The sequence below is a fragment of the Myotis daubentonii genome, chromosome 9 (genome assembly GCF_963259705.1).
Source record: "Myotis daubentonii chromosome 9, mMyoDau2.1, whole genome shotgun sequence".
Lineage (NCBI taxonomy): Eukaryota > Metazoa > Chordata > Mammalia > Chiroptera > Vespertilionidae > Myotis > Myotis daubentonii.
This window is the reverse complement of record NC_081848.1, coordinates 63,513,918-63,525,433: the sequence shown is the minus strand read 5'-3', so window position 1 is coordinate 63,525,433 and position 11,516 is coordinate 63,513,918. Positions and strand designations below refer to the sequence as shown.

Sequence of the window (11,516 nt, the reverse complement as noted above, 5' to 3'; positions counted from 1 at the left end):
TATTTTCTACTATATCTTGTAAGGGTTGGCCTTTACTTCCCATACAATTAGGTAGATTTTGAAGCTTCTTAAGGCTATAATTCTGCTTTCTATGATTGTCTACTATGATGATGAGTCTTTAGAATAAAAATTTTGTCTTGTCTTGTTTTTGAATGTACTGGATGATTTTAAAGAGTTCTTTTAGCCAGTGGCTATATGGTAATATCTCTGAAGTCCTTTGCAATGCAGATGTAAACTGGCTGCGAGACTCAGCTGAAAATTACAAAAACTACTCCCTCATCCCACTATCTACCTCAGTTTTTAAGCCTGTCCTCATCACAGGTAGGGAGTCAAGAAAATCAGCATAAATTATTTTCCTTCTTGATGCATTAATAGCATCAGTAGGAGGCTGAGAATTGAATGAGATATAGACTCTGAACCCTGTGACAGACCTCTCCAAGCTCTAAATAGAGGGAGAAAATTACAGGGTCACTCAAAAACTTCTAGGATTGCTTTATTTGCTATTCTTCAACAACAAACTTCTGTTTTCCTGGAACCATGTCCACATAAACTATGATCTGGTGAGATTTTATTTCCATTAATTCACTCATTAAAATAAGATGACAAGATTAAAACAATGTATTTTCTCTCAAAACATCCTCAGTTTTCTAGTTTATATCAACTCATCCAGAAAACAGCAAAAATAAGAATTTTAACACAACCCAGAAAAATACCATTCAGTTTTTTCCAACTTTGACTTCAGTTTAATTGTTTAATATTCAGTTTCTTTAAGGACAATTTGTGTTATGTTTCCTCTACAATTGCAGAATTTTTTGTTGTTGTTAATCCTCACCTGAAGATTTTTTTTCCCCATTGATTTTGTTAGAGAGAGTGGAAGGAAGGGGGGGGGGGAGAGAGAGAGAGAGAGAGAGAGAGAGAGAGAGAGAGACCGACCGATGAGCAAGAGAAACATCAATTGGTTGCCTTTCCAATGCTACTGACCAGGGCCAGGGATCAAACCTGCAACCCATATCTGTACCCTTGACTGGGAATGGTACCTGAGACTCTCTGGTAAAAGGTCCAATGCTCTACCACTGAGAAATACCAGCCAGGCATTTCTCAGTGGTAGAGAACTGAGAAATTTTTCTTTTCTTTTTCTGTTATTTATTTACTAGAGGCCTGGTGCATGAAATTCATGCAGGGGGGCGGGGGCGGTGTACCTCAGCCCAGCCTGCACCCTCTGCAATCTGGGATCCCTCTCACAATCTGGGACTATTGGCTCCTAACCACTCACCTGCCTGCCTGCCTGCCTGATCACCTCTAAGCACTCTACCTGCCTGCTTGATCACCCCCAACTGCCTCTGCTTGCCGGCCTGATCATCCCCTAACTAGTCCCCTGCTGACCTGGTTGCCCCCTAACTGCCAGCCTGGCTGCTGCCTAACTGCCCCCCTGCTGGTCTGGCAGCCTCCTAACTGCCCCCTTGCTGGCCTGGCAGCCCCCTAATTGCCCCCCTGCCAGCCTGGTCATCCCCTAACTGCTCCCGCTACCAGCCTGATTGCCCCTAACCACCTCTGCCTCATCCCCTGCCACTGTGGCTTTGTCCGGAAGGAAGTCGGATATCTGGAAGATGTCCAATCGATCTGGTCTAATTGGCATATTACCCTTTTATTAGTATAGATAGATTTTTAAAATATATTTTTTATTGATTTCAGAGAGGAAGGGAAAGGGAGAGATAGAAACATCAATGATGAGAGAGAATCATTGATTGGCTGCCTCTGGCATGGCTCACACTGGGGATCGAGCCTGCAACCCAGGCATGTACCCTGACCAGGAATGGAACCATGACCTTCTGTTTCATAGGTCGATGTTCAACCACTGAGCCATGCTGACCAGGCCAGAATATTTTAAAGAAATAAATTTAAAATGTTCTTTTATGTCAATGAAATAATAAAAATGTTTAAATATTCTGTTAAATATCAAAAGTTTATTTAAAATTACCAAACTAATCTGGCAAATCAAAAAGTGAATTCTGTGCTCTAGAAATGTTTACATTGTTAAGTGTGTTTTAGGAAGAAAACAGTGACCTATTTTCTTATGGCAGTCATTTATTTTTAAATGGTGACAATAACAATAGTTAATCATTGTTTATGAGAGCTCACCAGGTGAGAACCTAGTGTTAGAATTTTTTATCTTTATCATATTTGATCTTCACAACAGTTTTATGAAGAAGCCGCTACTTTTATGAGCTGTTAAGAAAATTAAATGAACTGTTAAGAAAATTAAAAAATCAGAGAAATTATGTAATTTCCCCATACAGCTAGTAAAGTATATTGCTAAATCTACTGGTCTCTCCAAAAATAGTTGCCAATATGAGTAAACATTTTATAAAACTGACAGTGTGACAATGCTGAACTTTATCTGAGCCTTCTGCTCCTGGAAAGCAGTAATGGTTAAGAAATCCTCCCAACCTGTAAGGACCATCCTGTGCTGGTGTATTTTGAGATAAGACCCACTTCTGTCCTTCCTCAGGACTCCCATAAACTCCAGATGACCTTTTTGCTTACTTGCCTCTAAAAACCCACAGGCCCTTTCCCTGGCCTTTGAGACATTCCTCATTAATGAATATTCTGTCTCACTCTTGTGATAGTTTACATAAAATAATCTTCTTGTCTGGTGCATTTGTCTTGCACAGTTTGGAGCTGTAACTTGGATAGGACCGGACCTTCCTTTGGATCTCTGTTGACTCCACCCAGGTAAGGAGACCTGCTGGAACCCTTTGTGCTCCATTCCTGACTAGTGATGAGCAACTCAATGGTGAGTCTGACTCCTGGTCATATGCTATGGACTCCTGTCCATTGGTACCATTTTAAGTATTTGATTTTCATACTTTTTGAATACACGTTTGATTTCTGGTACCAGCTTTTTTGTTTGTTTTGTGGTCTGACCATTTGGTGGTTTCTATAAAGCAATTAATGGTTTGTGGAGATCTTGTCTCTGTCAGGTAAAAGACAACATTGATTCTTGTTTGTCAGTCTTTCCTCTTTGTCTAGTTTGAATGCAAATCAGTTAAGAACTTATGCCCACTAGGAAGAGAATAGCTCTTTAATATAGACCAGTGAGTTTTGCATTTCAGTGTTTATGCTTGACCTGTGACTGAAATTTTAGAATTGAAGGTATAGAGTTTCTCTTTCTCTTTGTCTGTATATTTATGTCTGTCATTGCAAGCCTTAGCCTCGTACTGTATGAGTGTATAATATTTTCCCCAACTCTTTTCTTTAAGGAGTTGTATTCTGATTGGCTTACAGGTAAATTATTGCATATATAAATTGAATATTCAGAAATTAAGGGAATTGAACTACTTACAAAAACAAAATCAGAAATGTTTTACAATTTCATGCTCGCATAATTTAGGTAAATCTTTGACAAATAGAGTTGTTTAATATTTGTGATTTAATAAAAACAGCTGTTTTTTTATTTATCAGCATTAAGTATAATATACACATAGATTTTTATTCTATTGCATATCCCAAGGTAATACCTCCATCTTTCCAAATGATCCCATAGGATTTCAAAATGAGTTTCTTATTTATCTGCCTTATAAAACCATAGGCCCTCTTCCTTTTGTTTGAGACTTTCCACATTAATGAATGTTTGCCATATTGGAGTAGCTCCAATAAAATCATCTATCTACTCAATGTCCTGTGCATTTTGTTTTTCATGTAACTTATCTGGTCTAATTCTCACTACAGCCTTATAAAGTAGTCAGTATTCTCATTTTATACTGAGAACACTACATTTAGGAAACTTAAGTCCATACATCTAGAAATGGGTGGATATTTGATAATTTTAGAGGCTGTGCTCTTAACCTGAAATCTATATATCATCATAAGTTAAATTATTATTTGTGTACATTACATTCAATTTAGGAATAAAATATTTAATAACTTACCCTGAGTTGAAGAGGAGAGTATGCTATAGTTTTTTTTAAGCTTAAGACCAGAGCCAAAGTTCATCACTTGATGGATGTGCACTGTTAAAGCAGGAGAAATGAATTGCATCTTTAAATATATTATTAGAACAGGGACTCTGTTGAGCTAAGTTTGAAGCAGATGGACAGACCAATAACTACATATATTTTAGTGATGGCAGAAGATCATATGAATTGGAGATCTCTTGAAAAATTGCACTAAATACTTTGATTGGGTCCTGGATAGAAAAAAACCATCTCAGGTTATCACCTATCAAACCCACTCCTCCGTATGTTGATTTGTGTATGTTGATTTTTAAATTGTGGTTAATATTTAATATTGTTTTAACTGTTTGTAAAGGTTGGCATGTCACCACTGCTAAGAATCCCTAGTTCTCTGGTGTTTTCCAATTAGTCTGTCTCTGAAAACTCTGTAGCTTTCTTATATAAATATTTCTCCAATATATTCCCAGGCCACGATGAACTTTTAATCTCTGGTTTAGTCCCTTATTTAATAGTAGAGGCCTGGTGCATGAAATTTGTGCATGGTTAGGGTCCCTAGGCCTGGCCGGCAATCAGGGCTGATCTGTGGTGTGACTGGTGGGGTGATCGGCGGGGGGGCCCGCTGGTACCCACCTTGGCTGGCCTGGTGCTGCCCGCCCCCTGCCACCGCCCCCACTGGTCACCTCCCTCTGAAGGGCAACTGGCAGGGTGATCAGGGGGGCCCCCGCTGGCACCACCTTGGCTGGCCTGGTGCTGCCCCCTCACTGGTCCTGTGCCCCCACACAGCTGGTCACCTCCCTCTGCCCACTGGCACCCTCCTTGGCTGGCCTGGTGCCACCTGCTCACCAGCCCTGCCCCCCGCCGACCAGTTGTTCCTCAGGTCATTCTGCTGTTCAGTCGATTTGCATATTAGGCTTTTATTATATAGGATTTGTTTTCCTCTGAGATAGCCTGAACAAATGAAACACTAGAAAATCAAGATATTACTTTGAAGAGGGGCCCTTACATTGTTAGCAATGTAATAATCTAAAATAATTGCTAGGCCCTAGCCAGTTTGGCTCAGTGGATAGAGCATTGGCCTGAGGACCGGAGGGTCCTGGGTTTGATTCTAGTCAAGGGCACATATCTCAGTTGCAGGCTCCTCCCTGGCCAGGCCTTTGGTTGGGGCACGTGCAAGAGGCAACCAATCAATGTTTCTCTCACATCAATGTTTCTACTCTCTCTGAAAATCAATGGAAAAATATTCCTGGGTGAGGATTAAATAAATAAAATAAAATAAAATAATTGATAGGATGCTCTGCCTCAGAAGTTACTCTCGTGGTGCTTTTAACTAACTTAGAAGAATATGCTTGTGTGAAACTATTCTAAGATGAAGGCAATGGTTCAATATTGTCTTCAAAATAACTTTACTTTGGATCCAGTCAATATTGCTGCACTCTTATTTGAATTATCTGCTTTTGAGTAAGGAAGATTTAGTATACCTAGTAAAATACCAGGGGAAACCATAATATCTTAAAGAAATCTGCTATTGTTTAGAAAACTGCTTGAACAGTTCTCATTTGCAAATGGTTATTTATTGCTTAGCTATTTTTAGATTTTTTTGGCATGCGTTTCTCACAGTAGCCTCTGGTGCATTTTGCAGAGTTTAGTAATTAGCTTTCCCATTAGCTTACACGCAACATAGAAGATAACATAAACAAAGGGTGTATTCATATAGATCAGCACATGTTCACAGGCAGACAGGTAAACAGGTGAGGATACCTTTGATCCAGAGTTTATCAGCTGAGATTATTTTATTCTCTACAAACCAAGAATTTTAAGTGCTTCCTCTTTGTTCAGAGAGTATGATTTGTTTGGGGGCCATGCCTATGTGCCTACAAGCTTTTCAGGAGGCTATGAAATGTTTATACTCTGAAAATAAAATTATTAGCTGTGAAATACAGAATAAAAAACAACAACTGTAAAATATCACATAATTTCAGTGTAACATTGTCTATTAGTCAGCTGCAACTCAATTATAAAACAGTTTACATAACCTCTAATGTGGAATGTGGAAGCATTTAAAATACACTAAATAGAACACAGAAAAGATCCTCTATAAGTAAGAGTAGCATGGATTTCCCAAGATCTTAAAAACACCTGGCATATTGCGGCTAGGATCAGCACACTGGATTTATGTTGGTCCCTGTTTAGAAAATCTCATTCTGCCCAGATCAAATGAGTAACTTCCCTTTGGAGGACATAGATTGCCGGGAGCCAGTCCATCCTTGCTGTTTCAAGGGACCTGGCATATATGGCATACTGTTCTTAATATGTTTGCTCACCTTCTTGGCACTATGTGTTTTAACCAAGGTCACCTCTCCAAGAAAGGTTGAATCCCCAGGTAGGGATTTTCCCCTGAAGTTAGGGAGGGAATAAAACCCCTCAACTAAGTGCCAGGCGGGTAATTAATCCCTTTAACTACGAACAATCATGCTTAAAATACATAATCTTTTCTCCCTGGAATGGAGATAAGAAACGCCCTAACCTTTGTAATAGAGATTGATAGGATTGAATCAACTGGTATAAATACAGTTGTAACAAGACAGAAACACTCAGAACTTAGAACACAAAACTCATGAGACAGAATTCAGAAGGCAGAACCTACACGGAGCCTGCAGACAGAGGAACTTCGCTGGCGAGAGAGCATGGCAGGGGATCCTGGACTGAACCTGACTGCGGAGATTGGCAGGAGAGCCTGACTAGAACCTGATGACTGAACCTGGCTGGAGATCTGAAGCAGAACCTCTCTGGAGATCCAGACCAGAACTTGGCTGGAGATCCGGGCTAGAGATCCTGGCTAGGCTGTTGATCAACTGAACGCTGTCTCCGTGTCATTCCTTCTTCGCCGACTCCGTCCACGCCTTTGGGGACCCCTGGACCCGCTGGGGCTGGACCCCGGCAATAGATGACTTGGGCAGTTAAGCTGGTAACTTGAGTGGCCTGGTTTTAAAAAGATGAGCTAAATCAACCTGATTTCTTATAGAAGTTTTCAAGTATGTGAAGGACCTTTACATTGAAAGACCATATAACAATGGGGCTAAGTCAGCCATTATGGGGCCACATGCATGAAGATATTATGGGAAAGCAGAGACTCATTGCTGAGAAAGACAGTATATGACTAATTCCCTGTGTTTTGCTAAATCTTCGTTCTTTACCTTTTTTTTTTCTGGATTCCTGTAGTTTGTGACAATATCCTTACCTTCGGCCCACTATTGTCTATGAGCTGGCTTGAAATGCTTTCTGTTACTTGCTACAAAAGAACCCTTAATGAAACTGAAGTTGTAACAGAGGATAGCACATCCTGTCTTTCTGGAGAATAGACAAGGCCAGAACAAGGAGAAGAATCTGGGAACTACATTTACAAATCAGGACACCTGGGGATAGCAGGTATGAGAGCCTTTTATGTAAATGTGAGCTGTATTCAGATGTAGAACTGGGAACACTTCACTCTGTCCAGGACCATCTCCCTAGTCCCTCCTATCCCATCCCCAGGCACTTAGAAGAGTGACTAAGCCTGGTGGTTAGCAGTTAACATTTACAGCACATTGACATGGTATGGGGAGAACAAGATAACAAGAAAGGTACCGTGGTCTCCTGCTCTGGTGGGAGGTTGTGCCCTGAGGGATCTGGAAAAGGGATTCCTCTGACATATCAAGACATGTTATTGCATGTGCAGAAAGACAATAGACGGGCTCAATTAAGGTAAAGATTTCCCTTTGTCAAGAAAGATGCTGGCTGAGTACCTCACTACCTGCCATAACTCGCTTTTAGCTAGGAAGTTTTCATTTCAGACCATCCTATGTAGTTACTTTAGGTCTCTGAGTTTGTAAGGCCCACCATGCAGACCTCCCCTGAGGTTGTCAGGTTTAGTATGTGGCCATTTTTTGTCCACATCTGCAACAATCTTTTTTATTTAAGAGCAGGGACTGTGTCTTTGATGATTACTACTGCTTAGTGATAAGATGAACACCTGAGACAAAGTTATAAATTAACCTAGTTATGAATAACTGGAAAGGAGCAAAGGGAAGGCCAAATTTGGTAGGCATTCATTTGTGCAGTCTTGTAAGGAGGCTGCAGTTTAACACTCTCCAGGTCTATTACCCGCAGATTGATAGGGTAAGGGACTGGACAGGAGAAGAATACACACATGCCCAGTAAAGTCTAGGTGCTATAGGGAAGGTACTTGTCTGTCAGTCACACCTGGGAACAGGTCATTGGCCAGCATAGGCATGGCTACTACAAGGGCATGAACTTTAAGCTATTTAATCTCCTAAACAAGGGCATTCTCTCTTGTTGCTCTTGCCTCTTATGCTCTGAGTCCATGCTCCTGGCTTGTGGGTCTCTCACACTCTTGGATTCTTCCACATAGACCACAGCCATGTGGAGCCCACACAATAGACTGATGAGCTGCAACTAGCCTAATGCTAAACCGGACCCAACTCCACCATGAAACGGAAACTGGACACTGGCTTTGCTGCTAGCTCTACTGAATCCCCAGGGCTGGATTAAGGGAAATGGAACTTCTGAAACCGAGGGATATAATTCCATGAAAATAAACTTTCTACCACATTTCATCCTCCTATGGGGCCTCCAGAAATACTTATTCCAGTGACACCTCAAGAACCCTACTCCCACTAGCAAAGGAGAAATACCATCCACAATTTTCTCCAATAACAAAAGGAGATGCTCCATAAAATTTTGTTGAGAGTACCTAGGGAGTCATGGCCACGGGCAGTCCCTGGCCCCCCAACCGGCATGCGGAGGAGGGCAGGCTGCAGCTCCTGCATCGTGCGGCTCTGGGAGTATGCCGCCTCCCGCACCAAGGGGTCCGCGCACGGCTACGACCTGTCCAGTGCCTATGATTACACAATGCCACACATGGAGAAAACCCTTCTGAAAACTGACACTTAGGTAGCTCTTCCTTCTGGGTGCTATGGAAGAGGAGCTCCGTGTTCCAGCTTGGCTGCAAAACACTTTATAGACGTAGGAGCTGGTATTATAGATGAAGATCATAGAGGAAATCTTGGTGTTGTACTATTTAATTTTGGCAAAGAAAATTTTGAAGTAAAAATGGTGACCGAATTGCACAGCTCATTTGTGAACGGATTTTTTATCCAGAAATAGAGGAAGTTCAAGTTTTGGATGATACTGAAAGGGGCTCAGGGGGTTTTGGTTCTATTGGAAAAAATTAAAATTTATGCCAAGAATAGAAAATGATAAATAGTTTTTGTTTGGTGTTTTGCACTTCTATAAACTTAACAGCTTTAGATTCTAACAATATTTGGTTCCCTTATGCTCAAGGAAAAAGGTACTCTGTTGGCATCACATTGAACTTTTTTGTATTTTTCTACATTTGTTGTTGTATAAATATTTATGGTAACCTATAATTTTTTTCAATCAAATGTACATCAATTATAGATCCCCAGAACTGTATTATTTAATTCACTAAATGCTTCCTATTCAACAACTTATTCTTCAGTTTGCTTTATAAATCATAAGCAAAGCCTTTTATTCAATAAATTTAAATTCTTTCACAGATACAAATGATTATTGTAAACTGAACTAAAAGATAATAAAAAGTTAAAGAAATAAAAAAAAATGTTGTTGAAGGAACAATTAATACTGCTCTAGCCCCTCAGAGAAATCCAAGAGTAATGGCTTTAGTCAAATGTTCCGCCCCCCCACCCCCACCCCGCCACCCCCAAGGGCTGTTATAGATCATTAGAATTTTACTGTAAATATAATGTTAAATTTACTTTCAGGTGAAAACTTATATAAGAACTGGAGGCCCAATGCATGAAATTCATGCACGGGGGTGGAGGGGCCTTCCCTCAGCCTGGCCTGTGTCCTCTTGCAATCTGGGACCCCTCAGTCGTAACCACCGGCCTGCTCACTCCTTACCGCTTGGCTCGCCACTCCTTACCACCCACCTACTTGCTCCTTACCACCCACCTACTTGGCTCACCGCTTCTTAGTGCTGCCACCTGCCGCCACTGCAGCACTTGCCAGCCGTGAGCCCAGCTTCTGGCTGAGCGGCATTCCCGCTGTGGGAAAGCACTGACCACCAGGGGGCAGCTCCTGTGTTGAGCATCTGCCCCCTGGTGGTCAGTGCACATCATACCGACAGGTCATTCTGGTGTTCCAACATAATGGTCATTGGGCTTTTATATATTTTTATAGATTTTGAAAGGGACTCTTTCAAGACACCATCTAAAGGGAACTGTGATCGCCCATGTGACCTTTGGAGATGTCAGCCTATGACTTTGTGCTTATTCAGAATAAGAGCTGATTTGTGAGGTCAACTGAGAAACAAATTAGAGAGGCTTCTGGTGTATATGAAACCTGACAGGTGATGCATTGCTCTCAGCAGTCACTGTTGAGAAACCATGAGTTAGCATCCTTATGACACTCATACTCTCAGCTTTCTTTGTTTTGGCTTTTTGTTCTAAAATACATCAGTGGGCCAATCCCCAGAACTGTGTTTCTATCTTTAGCCAGGAGTGGGGAAAAGTGAGCAAAGAGCAAAAATAATTTGGGGTAGATTTCTTAACTGATCTTAACCTAGTAGAAATGTCTTTTACATGAAAACATTTTTTCTACAACTCTGGTCATGTTTGGGAAATCACATGCAGGACAGGGTCTTTCTAACATGTAACCATATAAGAAGGGATGCTGGTCTGATGAAGGGGAGGTAGTCATGGCTGAGATGGGTGTTGGCAGCCTGGAGGAAGTGTGTAAAGGCGTTTATGCTGCAAAACAGAGTCCTGCTGTAAGCCATGATGATACCTGTCTTAGGAGGTGAAAGGTGTTGGTTAAAATTAAAATAGGGGAGAGGGAGAAGGAACAAACTCCTAAGAAAATAGAATTCAGCCTGCCCTATAATCATTGACCATATTTAAAGCAGCCTTCAGAGAGTTTGGAACACATTTTTGGCAGGAAGAAGAGCATGACTCTTTTTTTTTTTTTTTTTTTAAATAAAAAGGTCCATGTTTAGGTACATGGGGAAAGCTCTTTGACATAGACTATTAAGAGTTCATACAGAAGGCATAATGGGGTAAGTTTCTGTAAGAGCTGAAACACCATTCCATACCTAAACCTTCCTTGATTTAGCAAACTTGTCTCAAGTTTGCTCCTGATTGATTTTGCCAGCAGACAAGACTGTGGTTATTTTTATTTGCACCCCAGTTGCTATTTCATTTAAGTGAGCCTCCACACTGCCCTATTTCCTAACCGCATATAAGGAAAGCAGAACAAAGGGCTAATAGCATGATTCCATGTCATCTTGTTAGAGTGCATCTAACAGGGAGGATTTCAACAGCAGTGTCACCCCACATTGGTGAATCACTGTTCAAGGTGAAGTGCATTGCAAATTTGAAGTTACTTCAATTAAAGAAGGGCATTTTTTTTATTGATTTGCATTTTAGAAAACGAAATCTGATTGTGGTTATGCCAATTCAATTCCACTCACTTGGCTTCTGAGATGCAATTATAGATGGAGGAGAAAGGGGTGCCATTGAACCAAGA

At 41.0% G+C, this 11,516-nt stretch overlaps 1 pseudogene; it reads left to right on the top strand.

The window, feature by feature from the left end:
- The first annotated feature begins 8,747 nt into the window (after nucleotides 1–8,747).
- On the top strand, nucleotides 8,748–9,560 carry LOC132241681 (deoxyuridine 5'-triphosphate nucleotidohydrolase, mitochondrial-like; annotated as a pseudogene).
- Nucleotides 9,561–11,516: the final 1,956 nt, after the last annotated feature.